The sequence below is a fragment of the Lipophrys pholis genome (genome assembly GCF_963383615.2).
Source record: "Lipophrys pholis genome assembly, chromosome: 4".
Lineage (NCBI taxonomy): Eukaryota > Metazoa > Chordata > Actinopteri > Blenniiformes > Blenniidae > Lipophrys > Lipophrys pholis.
In genome coordinates, this window is record NC_137637.1 from 1,218,410 (window position 1) to 1,235,909 (window position 17,500).

Here is a 17,500-nt window from a genome sequence, read left to right on the forward strand (position 1 = left end):
AAGAAGCTAGAAACTTAGAATACTGAAGGTTTCTGGAGTGACCAGACCAGGAGGAGGAGAAAAGATGGACGATAGGAGAACTTTAAATGCCCCTTCAATGGAAATGAGATTTCCATTTGATTACATACTAATTATGACAGAACTGTGAAATGAACGTTAAAGTTTGGATGATTTTCTAACATGGTGCAAACTTTGCAGGAAGACTTCCAGACCGAGGCTTTCTGGATTTGTTCCTGTTCAGCCATTAGAACATCACTGAGGCCGAGCTCAGCCTCGGTGCGATTAGGCCCGGCTGGTACCCCGACTTCAAATTCATCCCCGAGACTCTGGATGAGTCCAGTCAATGTTCTCCTCAAGTTTTCTTTTCCCCACTGGAGTCAGATAGAGCTGGGTGACCGGGAGACCAGATCAAGTGTTTCTACAAAACAGGGCAGACTGCAATGATCCCAACATGATGCCTGAGTTTCCTCAGAGAAAAGTTACCTCAGCTCTACAAGACGTGTGTGTTTCTGTCTCCATCTTCCTCCTGCAGGTTCGTTACTTTCTGCATGACTATGAAAGAACTTGCGTCGTCCTCTCAGGGGAGTGGATGAAATTCAGAAGATTCATTCCCTGTTTAAACGACAACGTTTCAAGTACAAACACATCGCTTTTGTGTCTCAGGAAAGTTTTGAAAAAAAAGTTATTTTGCACAGAAACACTGAAAACAATGCAGTGAGCATGTTTTTCCACCAGTGGGTGCTGTTGTTTGTTTTTAGAATGAAACTACACTCATGCAGCAGAGAACAATGAGCTCTAAACATTAACACTGGGAGAACACGGACGTTCTCGACGACCGAGTTGGATTGTTATTACGATGACTGTCAAAATAAAACTACCAAGTCCCAGGAGAGTATGGACTGGCGGTCGTGACACCAAGGAGGGAACTTTGTTCTGATGGGCTCTACTGAGCATGTGCAGAACTATTAAGAAGTATGGTTGTGTTGCTGCACAGCAGCAGCAAAGTTGCGTTTCCCCGTGTGGCTCTGAGCACCGTCGTCATGGAAACGGACATCCAAAACTCAACGAACATTTTTAGTTTTCACTCGACATTGTTGTCGTGTAAACGGAGCCTCCGTGAGCTTTTTACATTTCTAAATCATGAAAACAGTTGAAGAGCTGCAGAGCCACTTTCTCTTTCACACACATGGTGATCACTCTAGGAAGAGGCTTTCTATACAGTGATATGATTTTATATAACATTATTCATATTATATAAATACTTGTTTTATCATATAATTGTTTTCATTAGTGAAGATTTCTAGTTTAAGTTGCAGAATTAGATATGTTCAGACTTCTTCCAGGTCTTTTTCGGGCAGATGAAAACTCATGGGGAGAATAGAAATAACTTGTCAATGTGAATTGAGTGTGAATGTGAAACTAAATGTTTCACACGTCAATTCAAGTGACGACCACCAACAATGACCTTTGCTGCTCTATAATCAGAGCTCTAATCGGACTGAAGTAAACACGTTTAACAGCCTGGAATCATGAGAGAGAGAGAGAGAGAGAGAGAGAGAGAGAGAGAGAGAGAGAGAGAGAGAGAGAGAGAGAGAGAGAGAGAGTCTGCTGTTTTATTCTGCTTCTCTTTGTGCATCATTCTGATGTATTAAAGAGTGAATCCACACCGTGCTGACAGCGCCGCTAATGTGTCACAGCGAAATACAAAAATAGAAATACATGCAAATTATCAAATCAAATTATCATTTTTTATTTTAATTTCAATAACTGACAAAGCAGCTGAGGCCAAGTTCAAAATCAAGAAATACCTTATATTTTCTGCTTTAATGGTTCGATCACAACAATGTTCTTTCTAACCAAACCGACGCTCGGTGTAGGCGTCTTGTTTTCCATCTCTTCCAAACAAAGCAACGCTGTTTTCTAATGAACTTCATCACATTCTTTCCTTTTCTTTTCTTTTGTGTTTCCTCCCTCATCGCTGCTCTCCATCCCGCGGAGTTCATATCACAACATGTAATTAGCTTGAAAACAGATTGGAGTCTAATAAACAATGTAAAGTGTCCGTGAAGCCGCAGAGTGCTGCCAGGGCCAAACACCACGCTGATCAATACACACACACACACACACACACACACACACACACACACACACACACACACACACACACACACACACACGCACACACACACACACACACACACACACACACACGCGCGCGTGTCTTAAAGTGAAACAGTGGTTATGAAATGAGTTTGAGGGACGGCCTCGGGCGGCAGGCTAATTATACGCGGCTGCTATGAGAACAGCTTAATGATGTTTGTACATAAATGTTTTCATAGGAATCAATACGTGACCATACGAATGCTCGCATACAGTAACACGACACACACACTAATGCAAACACTAACACACACACTCATTTATATGTGTGCCGGATCTGTGAGGCCATTTATAAATACTTCTTTTAACTATTCTAACCAACAAAGTCAGAATTCTTAAAAACATGCAGGGAATAAATCCTATAAATTATACAAATATATTACTGTATTTCCAGGACTTTTGTGCAATCACATACATAACCAATATGCACACACACACACACACACACACACACACACACACACACACACACACACACACACACACACACACACACACACACACACACACACACACACACACACACACACAGAGGAAGAAGTAAACTTATCTAGTCCTACCCCTTCTCAAATATTTAATAGTTATATTTAATAAATAACTTTCTGTATTAAGAATAGTTAGTATTAGATATGTAAATATGACTACGAATGTTATCTAACATAATGAAGCAGGAAAAAAAGTCACTGGACTATAAGTCTCATATATTTGGAAATTTATTTCACAAAAACCTCGACCAAGATCAGACATTTAATGTGGAAAGTTACTGGTTGTTATTTGATGGTTTCCCGTGTGAGAAAGAGCATCGGTGACAAGTTAGGTCCCTCTCTCCAACATTCCAGTACCACTGTGAAGTGATTTCTTTGACCAGTTGTCGCTATAGCCACACTTTTCTGCCCTTTCTCTGCAGCACTTCGGCCGTGATGCCGATGACTGATGAAGTTGGTCTCATCCTCGATCATTTTGGTGGAAACGAGATTAAAGCTGGGCGGCCCGGACAGAACAGGACATCCTCACCATAATACCTGCTGTGTTATACATTTTAATATACAAGTTGCTCCTGACTGTAAGTCGCAGGACCAGCCAAACTATGAAAAAAAAGTGTGACTTATAGTCTGGAAAATACGGTAATCGTCTGAGTATCTTCTCTCAGGAGGTCAAACTGGTATCGGAAAATAGTTTTATACTTAGTTCACTGATTCACCTTTTCCATTTGAGATCGGCTCGTGATTTAAGGCTCCGGTTACGGGACGCAAACTCCACACAGAAACGTTCCAGATTTTCAAGACAAAACATATTTTCAACAATAATCAACAATCTTTTATCTGTTTATGTGCCTGAAGGTTTAACCTGAAAGTCTCCTCAGCAGTGAACGATGTGATTAAATAACTCCACTCCGTTATTAAAGTGTTACACAGGAAGAGTGTCCACTTAATAAAATGCTAATTTTGGCATTAACGCAGTCTTCCTTCGTTCCAGTGCCGCTGCTATATTAAGTGGAACAAGTGGACGGATCAGTGCAGCTGAAGCAAACACTTCAGTGCCAAGTCCTGGAGAATGGAACACCAATAATGACCGTTATATGATTCTGTTCTGCGTTTCACCACTGACCAGATAAGAGCTTCATGACATTCTGTGTTCACACACACACACACACACACACACACACACACACACACACACACACACACACACACACACACACACACACACACACACACGCTCATGAATACAATTACAGCCGGGCGTTTCCAGCGAAGGTAAAGGAAGAAATAAAATCACTGGTGAGGAAAGAGGACATGAGAAATCTTTTTTAGGCAATGACGTCCAAAACCAACCAGAGTTCCTGCGAAACGGGTTGATCGGTTCTGGACGCATGCTTTTATGCAGCGAGCCGTCCAGTCGTCATTTGGACGGTCAATTTTCGGGAAAAGACGTCCAAAACAATAATGGACGTGGTGTTGCCCAAAGCCTGTGAATTTTAGAGGCTCAAAGCAAAACTAGGTTTAATCTCCCCGGTAAAAGAGAGAATCAGATAGAGGCCTAATTGTCTCACCGGCAGCTCGAAGAGATAAACTGCAAACAAAGTACGGCGCACTATCAGGCACGATGACTCTGTTTAAAACACGCAGCCGCTCCACATTTGTCAGAATTAGTCCTGCGAACTGGCGCCAAACTCTCAGCCCGGCCAAGCTGGAAGGGAAACATGTCTCTCGTGTCACATTTCGGTGATGGAGCTGCATTTTGTGCAGCGTGCAGCGCTGATTGGGCCTTTAGCGCCCGCCGCCGCCGCCGCCACTGCCGCCATTGTTGTGGTGAATCGCTGTGTTTCAGTGCGATAAGCGGCCGGCGGCGGCTGAATGCTAACGGGACGGCGGTAATTACCGTCTCCCCTTCTCCTTGGAAAGATATCTGTTAGTGTGTCACGCACGATTATGTTGTGGACGTGTGCAGAGGTGGTGTGTTTGTGTGCGAGGCCTCCAGGTAAACTCTGTGTGTGTGTGTGTGTGTGTGTGTGTGTGTGTGTGTGTGTGTGTGTGTGTGTGTGTGTGTGTGTGTGTGTGTGTGTGTGTGTGTGTGTGTGTGTGTGTGTGTGTGTGTGTGTGTGTGTGTGTGTGTGTGTGTGTGTGTGTGTGTGTGTGTTCACCCAGATGAGCCCATCTGTCCGTGAAGACACGCGCCGCTCACTAAACGCAGGTTTACGAGCGCGGCTGTGTTCAGTTCTGCAGGGATGATGTGTGAGCGAGCGGCGGACGGTCATGCGTGGAAGTATTTGTTCTTTTCAGCATTCTTCTGCTCCTTTGTTTTACTTGTTGATCTGTTTCGGTTTTACTCCCTCACTGTCTCACACACACACTCTAATCTATTTATACAATGAGACACACACACACACACACACACACACACACACACACACACACACACACACACACACACACACACACACACACACACACACACACACACACACACACACACACACACACACACACACACACACACACCATCTCTCTCTACTGTCGGGTGCCAAGATCTAAATTAAGTTCCGAGTTCGGTTCCGTGCAGAATCCATCCAGTTGTCGGCGGTGAAGCACAATTGTTCAGAGAGACGGGAGACAAAATGTGAGCCTCGCTCATGAGGCCGCCTGCTGCAGCCTGTAATACGTCTGTGATTTAATGAATGCATTCAGGCCGTGTTGCTCTCACAGCAAAAGTGAAAAGAGATCGAATCAAGGTACAGCTATGTAACTGAAAATGAAATATTTCACTTGTAACTTGTGGGGCTTCATTAAGTTTCACTGCTCAGACGTTCGTCGCTGCTTATGAACACAGAGGCGGAGCTAGTAGAGTTTCTAAAAGCAGCTTCATCTAAAGATACAGAGGAGAGTTAAACCTGGACCACACTGCTCAGCGCCAGATGGCGGGAACGCTTTACTCTCATGTGACTACTCTTTTTAGTAACGAGTGACTATTGTAGAGTTAAAGTTGTAGTGTTACTGTTATAGCATTACTATTGTAGAGTTACTATTGTAGCATTACTATTGTAGAGTTACTATTGTAGCATTACTATTGTAGGGTTACTATTGTAGCATTACTATTGTAGGGTTACTATTGTAGGGTTACTATTGTAGTTACTATTGTAGCATTGCTATTATAGCATTACTATTGTAGAGTTACTATTGTAGCATTACTATTGTAAAGTTACTATTGTAGCGTTACTATTGTAGCATTACTAGTGTAGAGTTACTATTGTAGTTACTAATGTAGCATTACTATTGTAGAGTTACTATTGTAGTGTTACTATTGTAGCGTTACTATTGTAGTGTTACTGTTATAGCATTACTATTGTAGAGTTACTATAGTAGCATTACTATTGTAGCATTACTATTATAGCATTACTATTGCAGTGTTACTGTTATAGCATTACTATTGTAGAGTTACTATTGTAGCATTACTTTTGTAGAGTTACTATTGTAGCATTACTATTGTAAAGTTACTATTGTAGCGTTACTATTGTAGCATTACTATTGTAAAGTTACTATTGTAGCGTTACTATTGTAGCATTACTAGTGTAGAATTACTATTGTAGTTACTATTGTAGCATTACTATTGTAGCATTACTATTGTAGAGTTACTATTGTAGTGTTACTATTGTAGTGTTACTATTGTAGCATTACTAATGTAGCGTTAGTATTGTAGCATTAGTATTGTAGCATTACTGTTGTAGCAATACTATTGTAGAGGTACTGTTGCAGAGTTACTATTGTAGCGTTAGATGTAATGTTCGTATTGTAGCATTGGTATTGTAGTGTTACTGTTGTAGCATTACTATTGTGGCCATTTTTATGTTGAGACAATTTCAAGGTAACGGTGGCAACACTTCCCGGCACTGACCCGGTTCACACCACCAGAGAGAACATCACCACATTCCACCATAGAGCTACAATTCTAGAATAGACTCTTGAAATGATAATAAAAAATGAACGTAGCTTCAGTGGACCCGTTTCAACTTTCAGCCATTGTTGTTTGGGTCCAACACGTTTTAGTTCAGGAGCCACATTCAGCACAGCCTCATCTTTATTGGGCCGGATTGGTAAAATGGTGCCATAATAACCTTTAAATTTTACGTGATTTTTACAAAACCAAACAATTACAGTGGAAAATATCTACAATCTCAACATGAAGCCAATGTTAATGATACAAAATAGTGAATAGTCACAGAACAACTTCAAAGGCTGTTGCATTCTGGGTGTTTTCCCGCCCTGACAGCTTTGAGTCTGGTTTGATAGCAACAAGGTCGTTTGCTCTCGTTTATCTCAGCTCAGGTCGGCAGCGGTTAAGAACTTTCTGAAAAAAAATCTAGATTTCCTTTCATGTTTTGACCATTTGCTTGGTGGTTTGTCCAGATTGGAGCTTCTTGCGGCTGGTTTTGGCCCACGGGCCTTATGTTTGACAACCCTGCTCTAGTCCTCATATATTATTGATCTTTTAATCTCTTTCAATTGATTTATTTTTGTTTTGATTGTTTTTAATCACGACTGAAGGACTGTTTTGGTCGAGCTACCTCTTCACTTCTTTGTACTTTTTAAGGTGCCATGTCTGACTAATATGTGTTTGTTTTTTTATGTTTTGTTATTCAGATTTGGACAAATTGATACTGTCCTCTGCCTTTTAAATTAACTGTACAATCTAATTTGATTTGTATTAATTTCTTGTTTTAAATTTAACCCATTTGAAGGAGAAAAGCTCATTTCTCTGCTTCTTTTGGTCTCAGTTGATTAATTGCGTGATACTAATTAGGTCAAAACAGTAAATGTGTATTTAAGCTTATTTTTCAGTACTGATGCACAATGTGACCTGATCCTCCAGTGATGATTTATTCATCTGTTCATACATTTATAACCTTTCTCCTTTTCTCTCATTATATTTACACGTTAGAGCTGCAATCATCTGAAAGCTGTTTTAACTCCACCTGAAAAACACAACAAAAAATAAAATCAAGTTTTATTCAAATCCTCAAAACACACACACACACACACACACACACACACACACACACACACACACACACACACACACACACACACACACACACACACACACACACACACACACAGAGCCTTTTCTCTGCTAATTTCTGACCTTTTGTTTGCCAATACAAAACCCTTGCTGCTTCATTATTTAAATAAACGGTGATAATGATCTGTAATTGTTGTTTCTCTGTACCCGAGAGCCGAATGCTAATCAGCCAGGCGCAGGCTAATGAGGTTAAGACAGTCCCACCAGTAAACAATGAGGTGATTTAAGAGCGTGCACGCCCCCGAACACAACACCGTCGCCCGGGTTCGGTCCCGGGCGACGGTGTTGTGTGTGGGAGCGGTAAAAAGGTCGCTCACGGAGAGAAATTGCTGTGAAGTTATTAAGATTTATCCGGAGCTTACGGACTGCCGTTCCATTTCCTGTGCAGAAAACCGTCCTGAAATCAGACTGAGACACAATCCTTACTCACATGTTCATTTCTGTATATTTAGGGAATCTGGCGCATCAATATGCAGCATGAACAACTTTTGTGTGATCATTTGATTGTCAGGGTTCAGTTGGTGGCATGTGAAAGATTACAAGTATACAAGTATAAGTATATGATATTAATAGTAGTGAAGGGGAGGTCAAGGATAAATGATTATTTGTGTTTTTTCCTTTCACGCTGATGCTAAATTATTTTAATATTGTTTAAAAGCTGAGGCGCGCTAACGTTGCTGCATTCATGTTTCGCTCTATCTTGACGAGTCTGTCAGTCCCCCAGAGCATGATGCTGCCTCCACCGTGCTTCACTGTAGGGATAGTATTCTGGCGGTGCATGATGCTGCCTCCACCGTGCTTCACTGTAGGGATAGTATTCTGGCGGTGCATGATGCTGCCTCCACCGTGCTTCACTGTAGGGATAGTATTCTGGCGGTGCATGATGCTGCCTCCACCGTGCTTCACTGTAGGGATAGTATTCTGGTGGTGCATGATGCTGCCTCCACCGTGCTTCACTGTAGGGATAGTATTCTGGCAATGCGTGATGCTGCCTCCACCGTGCTTCACTGGAGGAATAGTATTGTCCTGATTACCTCCAAACCAAACGTTGAGCATTCACTCTAAAGAATTGTGCTTCTCCTGGTCTGAGAGTTCTTCTGGTGCCTCTTCTCAAACTCCAGGCGGGCTGCTCTGTATCTTTAACTCAGGAGTGGCTTCCATCTGTTCACTCCATCATCTCCTTCTAGAAGGTTCTCTGGTCTCCACAGAGGAACTCTGGGGCGCTGACAGAGTGACCATTAGGTTCTGGGTCACCTCCCTGACTAAAGCGCTTCTGTCCCGATGGCTCGGTTCAGATGTTTGGATCTAGAAGAGTTCTGGTGGTCCTGAACTTCTTCAATTTCCAGATGATGAAGGTCAGTGAGCTCAGTGGAACCTTCAACATGTTCTGAAGACAGTCCTGCCCCGGAGGTCTGCAGACAGTTCCTTTGACTTCTTATCGACGGTGTGTGTTTGTCCAAATCAAGTCCAGTCAAACTGAATTTACTACAGCTGGACTCCGATGAAGCTGTGAGAACATCTCAACAACAATCTGTGGAAACGGAAGAACCCCAGATCAATACCTCCTTACACCAATCGTTAGAAATATAGATTACATATAATTCAGCTCCATAAAACCATCATGAGGGTTCACTGTCATCGGCGCCACTCTGGTGGACACAGGTTGTGCTCTGCACCGCTCTACTTACCTTCAAATTCCATTTAACCTGCTGAGTGTCAACTTCAAATTGCACCGCTAAACATCCCAAAAAAACATCCAAAAGCCGCGGCTAAGCGTGTGCACGTTTACGTGTGTGTTTTTTAGTGATTTATTTCCCGTTTAATCGGGTTTGGCAGGGCGGGCTGAGCTCGAGCTCGGCATCAAGGTGTATTTATGGTGTGTGTGCGGCTGTTTGTGTGTCTGAGGGAGAGTATTTATAGGTCTGGTCCAATCTGTGTTCCATCCAGCTGCAGTGACGAGATAGTGGATTCAAACACAACACACCCGAGCATCTACCGCATGCTATGTTTCACACACACACACACACACACACACACACACACACACACACACACACACACACACACACACACACACACACACACACACACACACTGAAATGCACTAACATAAACAGAATATTTCTGCAGCACTCCTACAGTAACTACCTTATAGAATCACACATACATGCTATTTGTACATTTTCAACTCAGACACAAAATTGAAAATCTCTTTATTTTCTCTGCAGTATTTACAGAGTTTTGTACATTATGAACGTAAACAACAGAATTCATGACTCTGATTGTGTTAAGAGTTAGATTTTGAAGGTATATGCAGATATTTTGTAATAAAACGTACAACTGGCGCGAACACAGGAAAATAGAGGTAAAAAAATAAGATAAAAATTACAACTATGCTATGCGGCTATGATTTATGCACTATGGCTGTATGAAATGTTTTTAAAATTGTTTATGTTTGTACATATGTAATATAAATGTACATATATAATATAAATGTTAATATATAAAGGATTTATATGCCTTAAAATTTCAGACATATAAATCCTAACATATATAAAATATCATCAGCAAAAAGTTTAAATCATTTTGTTTGGATCTAAAAACAAGCCAAGTCAAAAAACGTTATTTATGGCCGAGGGGCACTTTAATAGCAGCACAGCGAGTTGTTCATGTGAAACCATAGAAACACATCATAAATACCATAAAAACAATAAATGCCGATCTAGAGTTCTCATATAAGTGTCTGATCTACTAAGCAGGGGTGTCAAGCATCAGGCCCGGAGTCTAAAACCGGCCTGCAAGAGGCTCCAATACGGTCCAACAAACCTAAACATTAATTATTGGACTTTGAATTGTGTTTTTCTAGACATTTCACTGTATCTTTACATTAGTAAATTTGGCTTCATGTTGAGATTGTTATCATATTTCCATCATATATACTCTGCACCACAAATATTTTAAATTTGAAGAGTATTATTGTACTATTTTACCCATTCCAGATGAAATTGAGCTGTATGTGACCCCTGAACTAAAATGTGTTGGACACCACTGTACGAAAGTACGAAGAATAAGAATAAGAATAAGAATAAGAATAAGAATAAGAATAAGAATAAGAATAAGAATAGGAATTCTGAGACAAATTAAGAAAGAAAGAATGATTTTTGAATACCGGGTGTGTCCAACAGATTGAGCAAAATAAAATTGACGTCAAGTGTGCTTCATTCGTGAGGTTATGAGACCTCTGTCATATCCGCATGGCAATTTCTTTTTAAGAACCTCATGTATGAAATTGGATTTTATTAGAATTGGAAAACTGACAAATATGTGAGAACTGCTCAGAAAATCCCTTTGACACTTTAGTCTTTAGTCACAAACACGAGTCTGAGCGAGGAATCCGTCTTCAGTCCCGCCACCAACAAAGAGAGGCAGATCCAGAACATGGTTGTTGTGTCTGAAATTACACAGTTAAAAATGTTTTCAATGGTTTTCTCTTCTCAAAATTGCACAAAGTCTGAAGTCTTCAGCTTGATGGATGAAGAAAGATATTTCAGTAATCTGACAAATGATGCATAATTCCATGCAGGCTATGAGCTATTTCATCATATAGCTTAGTGTTTATTATTTAACAACCTGCATTAAAAATCATGCTTTACAGCTGACTGAAATGATTCTGTTCATATGAACCTTTTTTTTTAAAAAGCTCAGAGTTAAAATATTAACCAGGGATGACGATTGGGGAGGAAACTATATGGGAGTCTCTTGCACTGTAAACAGGATTATACACAGGTGATTGTATATATCGTATATTTCATATGGGGTTTGGGTGTGAACGGGCATATTGGGAAGAGAAGCACGGTCTGGATGTATATAAATGAAAACTTGAAAATATTGTGTTTGTATATATATATATATATATATATATATATATATATATATATATGTCTTTCTTCATCCATATGTCTTCTATGTTGTCTCATGTCTTATACATGAGATAACATTATTACTGTTATATTTTCATATGTTATACAAACTATTCTTAATACAGAAAAACAATTATAGAATATAACTATTAAATATTGGAAAAGGGGTCGGATTTGGTAAGTTTACTTCTTCCGACCCCTTTTCAGACAGATATACGAGGTGTGAGTATGTGTGGATATACGTAGACATGAATTATATATTGCATATAATTATATTTCTATAAGATATAATTTAATTATTTATTATCATCAAACGGTGTATATATTTTAGGATGTGGTGTGTGTCTGTGTGTGTGTGTGTGTGTGTGTGTGTGTGTGTGTGTGTGTGTGTGTGTGTGTGTGTGTGTGTTTAGTAAAAATGCCTGTGTTGATGTAATTGGTGTAAACTGCTAGATAAACTTCATTTAAAACTTTGTGTAACTTTGTGTAACTTTGTGTAACTTTGTGTATCTCTGTACCAGTGGGTGTTGGTTTCCCAGTCAGAAGTGTTTGTTGGGAACTCGTCCTGCTGAGGATCGTTCTGGAGCTCGTTATGATGCTGGAGCTCGTCCTGACGCTGGAGCTCTGCTGAGGATCGTTCTGGAGCTCGTCTTGACGCTGCCGCTCTGCTGAGGATCGTTCTGGAGCTCCTCCTGACGCTGGAGCTCTGCTGAGGATCGTTCTGGAGCTCCTCCTGACGCTGGAGCTCTGCTGAGGATCGTTCTGGAGCTCGTCGTCTTTCCTCCGCCAGTCAGACTCACAGCAATCAGCTGCGATTCTTCTGCTCTTTACATGAAGTCTGAGACGCTCCAGCTGCACAGGGAGGCTCAACCCTAGAGTCCTAGAAACCTGCAGAACTTGAGTATTTTATTTAACTGGATCCGAGGTCAATACGCCTCCTGCCTACTCCTACATTTGTGAGATACACTATATTGCCATAAGTATTTGCTCAGCTCTCCAATTTATTGAATTCATGTGTTCCAATCACTTCAGTGACCAGAGGTGTAGAAACTCCAGCAGCTTGGCATGCAGACTGTTAAACAAGACATTTCGGACAATTTCATGCTTCCAACTTGACCTGGTTGATCCAGTTTGATCGGCCTGCACTGAGTCCTGATCACAACCTGGCAGAACAGAGCGGATACTGTGAGGCAGGCCTTCTCCCCCAACATCAGGGTCGGACCTCACAAACTGTCAAACATTCCCATAAACACTCCTAAACCTTGTGGGAAGCTGTGAAGCTGTTGGCTGCAAAGGATCAACATCACGTTAAATCCTTTGGTTTAAGAATTTCATAAGCATGTGGAAGGCAGTCGAGCGAATACTTTTGGCAATATAGCGTACAATAGTGTGTAAAATGTTTTTCCTCCATTTTAAAGTACAAACAGTACAAAAGTAACAATAAATTTCAAGCGCAGATTGTTTTTCTCAGAAAACGAGACTCAAATGAAGACTCAAAACATGAAGATTATTTCCATTATGGTTTACTACTGAAGGTTTTCCTCAAGCTGCTGCAAGACTAAAGTGATTAAAGATTCCGGCCTGGTGCAAATCACTTTTCTTTCTTTAATATACTCTTTGTCTAAAAGTCGACTCAGTAATAAGGCCTCAGTGTCCGTTCATCTTATTTCTTGTTGTGAGACTTCAGGACATAAACGTAGCGACCAGCCTTCACTGCATCGTAGTTTCTTCTCCGATGCCTTTCTTTAAAATCGTTTTTAGCCTTTCTGAGCCAAGATACTTCAGGACTGACACGTCGGTGGGGTCAAATGAAGTCTTCTTGCATGTGGCCCCTTGTTAACTGCTGCTTTTTAAATAGATCCTCAGTCTTTAAAGATATTCATAGACATCGCCTGCCTCCTCAGAAACACCGCCGCTAATCCGTTTCCGTCTCTCTCCGTCTCTCACAAAGCTCCATCTGTGGACACCGCCACCACCGCCGCCGCCGCTCTTCTCCTCCCTCTACTCGTCTCGCACCCTTTCCATCAGTCCCAATCGAACGCGGCGATGCCCACCGTGACTCCTCCAATGACAATCACAAATCAAAAGAATTCATAATACGAGCAAAGCCTGCGAGTGAGTGAGTGTGTGTGTGTGTGTGTGTGTGTGTGTGTGTGTGTGTGTGTGTGTGTGTGTGTGTGTGTGTGTGTGTGTGTGTGTGTGTGTGTGTGTGTGTGTGTGTGTGTAGCCTTCCTTCCCGATTAGCGGGCGTCATTAAACTACAAGGTGTTGTCAGCGCTTTCCCCCTCGTTAGCGGCTGATGCATGTCCCTTGTTAGCTGGCATCATATCTGCGTGTGTGTGTGTGCGTGTGTGTGTGTGTGTGTGTGTGTGTGTCTGTGTGTGCGTGTGTGTGTGTGTGTGTGTGTGTGTGTGGTTAACTGGGTAATTCAGTGTGAAGCCTGTGAGACCTTTGGATCCTGGGTGCTGCCATTATAGTGTCCTTTTAGATTAGAAGGAGAGAGAGAGAGAGAGAGAGAGAGAGAGAGAGAGAGAGGGAGGGAGGGAGAGAGGACAAAGAATAAATTGAGAGAATCAAAGGAGGATGTAAGAAATGTTGAGGTGGAACGTAGAGGATAGCAGTTGAAACTCCATTTACACAACAAGTGAAAACGCATCGTTTTTTTGTGATTTTGTTTTAGAAAGTCCAGGAGAACTTGTACTGGGAGTGACGACACCCGGGAGGAAACACTCTTCTGATTGTTTATCTACTGAGCATGTGCAGTAGCAGCGTAGTTAACTCAGGACAGAGCCTGAGAATTAAAATGCGACGCACCTCTATGATCTGAACTGAAATGGGTGTGGTCTTCGCGAGGGGGTGTGGCCTTCAGGGGAGGATGTGGCCTTCAGTAGAGGGTGTGGTCTTTGGGAGGGGTGTGGCCTTCAGGGGAGGATGTGGCCTTCAGTAGGGGGTGTGGCCTTCGGGAGGGGGTGTGGCCTTCAGGGGAGGATGTGGCCTTCAGGACTGGGTGTGGCCTTCGGGAGGGGGTGTGGCCTTCAGGGGAGGATGTGGCCTTCAGTAGGGGGTGTGGCCTTCGGGAGGGGGTGTGGCCTTCAGGGGAGGATGTGGCCTTCAGGAGAGGGTGTGGCCTCTGGGAGTGGCCTTCAGGAGAGGATGTGGCCTTCAAGAGGGGGTGTGGCCTTTGGGGGGGGGTGTGGCCTTCAGGGGAGGATGTGGCCTTCAGGAGAGGGTGTGTTCTTCAGGAGGGGGTGTGGCCTCTGGGAGTGGCCTTCAGGAGAGGATGTGGCCTTCAAGAGGGGGTGTGGCCTTTGGGGGGGCTTCAGGAGGGGGTATGGCCTTCGGGGGGGGGGGGGGGGGGCTTTCGGAGGGGGTGGGGCCTTCAGGAGGGGGTGTGGCCTTCGGGAGGGGGTGTGGCCTTCAGGGGAGGATGTGGCCTTCAGTAGAGGGTGTGGCCTTCAGGGGAGGATGTGGCCTTCAGTAGAGGGTGTGGCCTCTGGGAGTGGCCTTCAGGAGAGGATGTGGCCTTCAAGAGGGGGTGTGGCCTTTGGGGGGGCTTCAGGAGGGGGTATGGCCTTCGGGGGGGGGGGGGGGGCTTTCGGAGGGGGTGGGGCCTTCAGGAGGGGGTGTGGCCTTCAGGAGAGGATGTGGCCTTCAAGAGGGGGTGTGGCCTTCGGGGGGGCATGTAACGGAGTTAATTAGTTTAATTTCAGTTGCATTCATTCAAAGCAGCAAACAAGAACATTGTTACCAAACATTTAATCGTCCAGCAACTGAAAGAGGAATCTGCTGAGGCTGCGGTTTATTCTGCAGATGCTGGACCATCGAAGGATCACAAACAAAGATCAACAATAAAATACAAAACTAAATGACAGTTTAAGTTAAAAAACACTTTTCGATAATAAGTAGATCTCAAATGAACAATTCACAGCATAACCTTCAATTATTTTACATCTGAAACTCTTTTTGAAAACACAGAGAGAATGACACCTTTTCAGTTCATCGTTGAGTCTATTCCATAACCTCACTCACACGCCGATATTTAACATCTGTTCTGACTTTACAGCTTTAAAACTTTAACACCCCCTTTAAATGATAAAGCGCCTTTCTTTGAAAACAATTATTTTGGAAAACCATCTGGAATGCTATTATTCGTCACACAGAACATCATTTTTAATGTTTTTAAATATATAATATCCAGAAATTTTAAATGTGGATGATTGTATGAAAAGTTGATTGTTGGAATCCTGATGTCCAAATTGATTACTGGATCCAAGTTAGTTTTATCTGTATTTCCCCATATTTGCACACAATATGTCACATAAGGCAGCACAAGCGAACAATACAACAAACTGAACCGTGCTCTGCTCTAACGCGGCGTCGTTATCGCAGCGCCACTGCAGACATGTGCTTTGAATTGACCTCACCACGGCCGAGCACACAAAGAAACGCCGACTCAAAGCTCTCGCCTTCGCATATTCATGTATTTGTGATCTTGCGTGTGTGCGTTCACGGCCGACACACCAGGGCAGAAGAAAGGCGGCGCTCTGGTATGCCAACCACATTTACATGCTGACAATAGTGCACATCTTTCTACCTGGTTTTTTTTTTCTTTTCTTGTCGTGTGAAAAAGAACCAACACATAATGTTTGAGAATTTGTGAATCAATGCTGTTGATTATTCATGCTCGTCTGTTTCATGTCGGACAGAAATGCTGCCAACTCGGACTATTTGCGGCGGCGGAGGCCTTCAGTTTTACCTGCTATTGATATGCTAATGCTGCTGCTAATGCCCCGACACTATTACCCTGCCTGTGATGTGCTGACGTCTATTAAACCGACGAGACGAGAAGACGAGGGGAGAGAAGAAGAGGAGGCGAGGGCTGACACGAGGGGAGAAGGTGAAGAGGAAAAGAAATGATAACGAGAGGAGAAGAGATCCGCTCTGCGGCTCCTTCATCTCCTCTCGTTCCTCGTCTTTGTTCCCCGGTTCTGTAAAGGTCAGAGATTACTTAATACCCCTTAAATATCTTGAATTTAATGATGAACCATGTGATGCTGATCCGCCGCTTTTAATTATCTGGCTCTCCTCGTGAGCAGCAGGAGAGAAAACTCCTCTTTTAAACTTTCTTCTTCTCTCTCTCTCTCTCTCTCTCTCTCTCTCTCTCTCTCTCTCTCTCTCTCTCTCTCTCTCTCTCTCTCTCTCTCTCAGCTGGATTCCTTCTCTCTCTCAATAATCTCAATTTTCTCCCGTTGTTTGTGCGCCGTCTCTTTTCTGTGTTCCTTTCATACCTGATCCTTCCTGCATGACTTCTCTTTGCCATTATTTTTTTTCCACTGAATGTTTCACTGTCACTGCAGCCACGCTTTCTTTTGTTGTCCCTCTGTCTCACTTTCTGCTTTCAAATCAATTCATTTCTTCCCTGGGAGGGACGGAAAGCTGGAGGTATTCAAAGATTCCATTATTTCCCAGCCCAACACACACACACACACACACACACACACACACACACACACACACACACACACACACACACACACACACACACACACACACACACACACACACACACACACCACCTCCTCTCAGGTTTGATCTTTGTTTTTCACACAGAGATTCACAGAGTACCTTCATGGTTGCGCGCACGCGCACACACACACACACACACACACACACACACACACACACACACACACACACACACACACACACACACACACACACACACACACACACACACACACACACACACACACACACACACACACACACACACACGCAGCAACACTTTTCAATTCTGAGATTATTTTTTAAAATTCACATGTAGAAAGTCGAGTTTCTTCTAA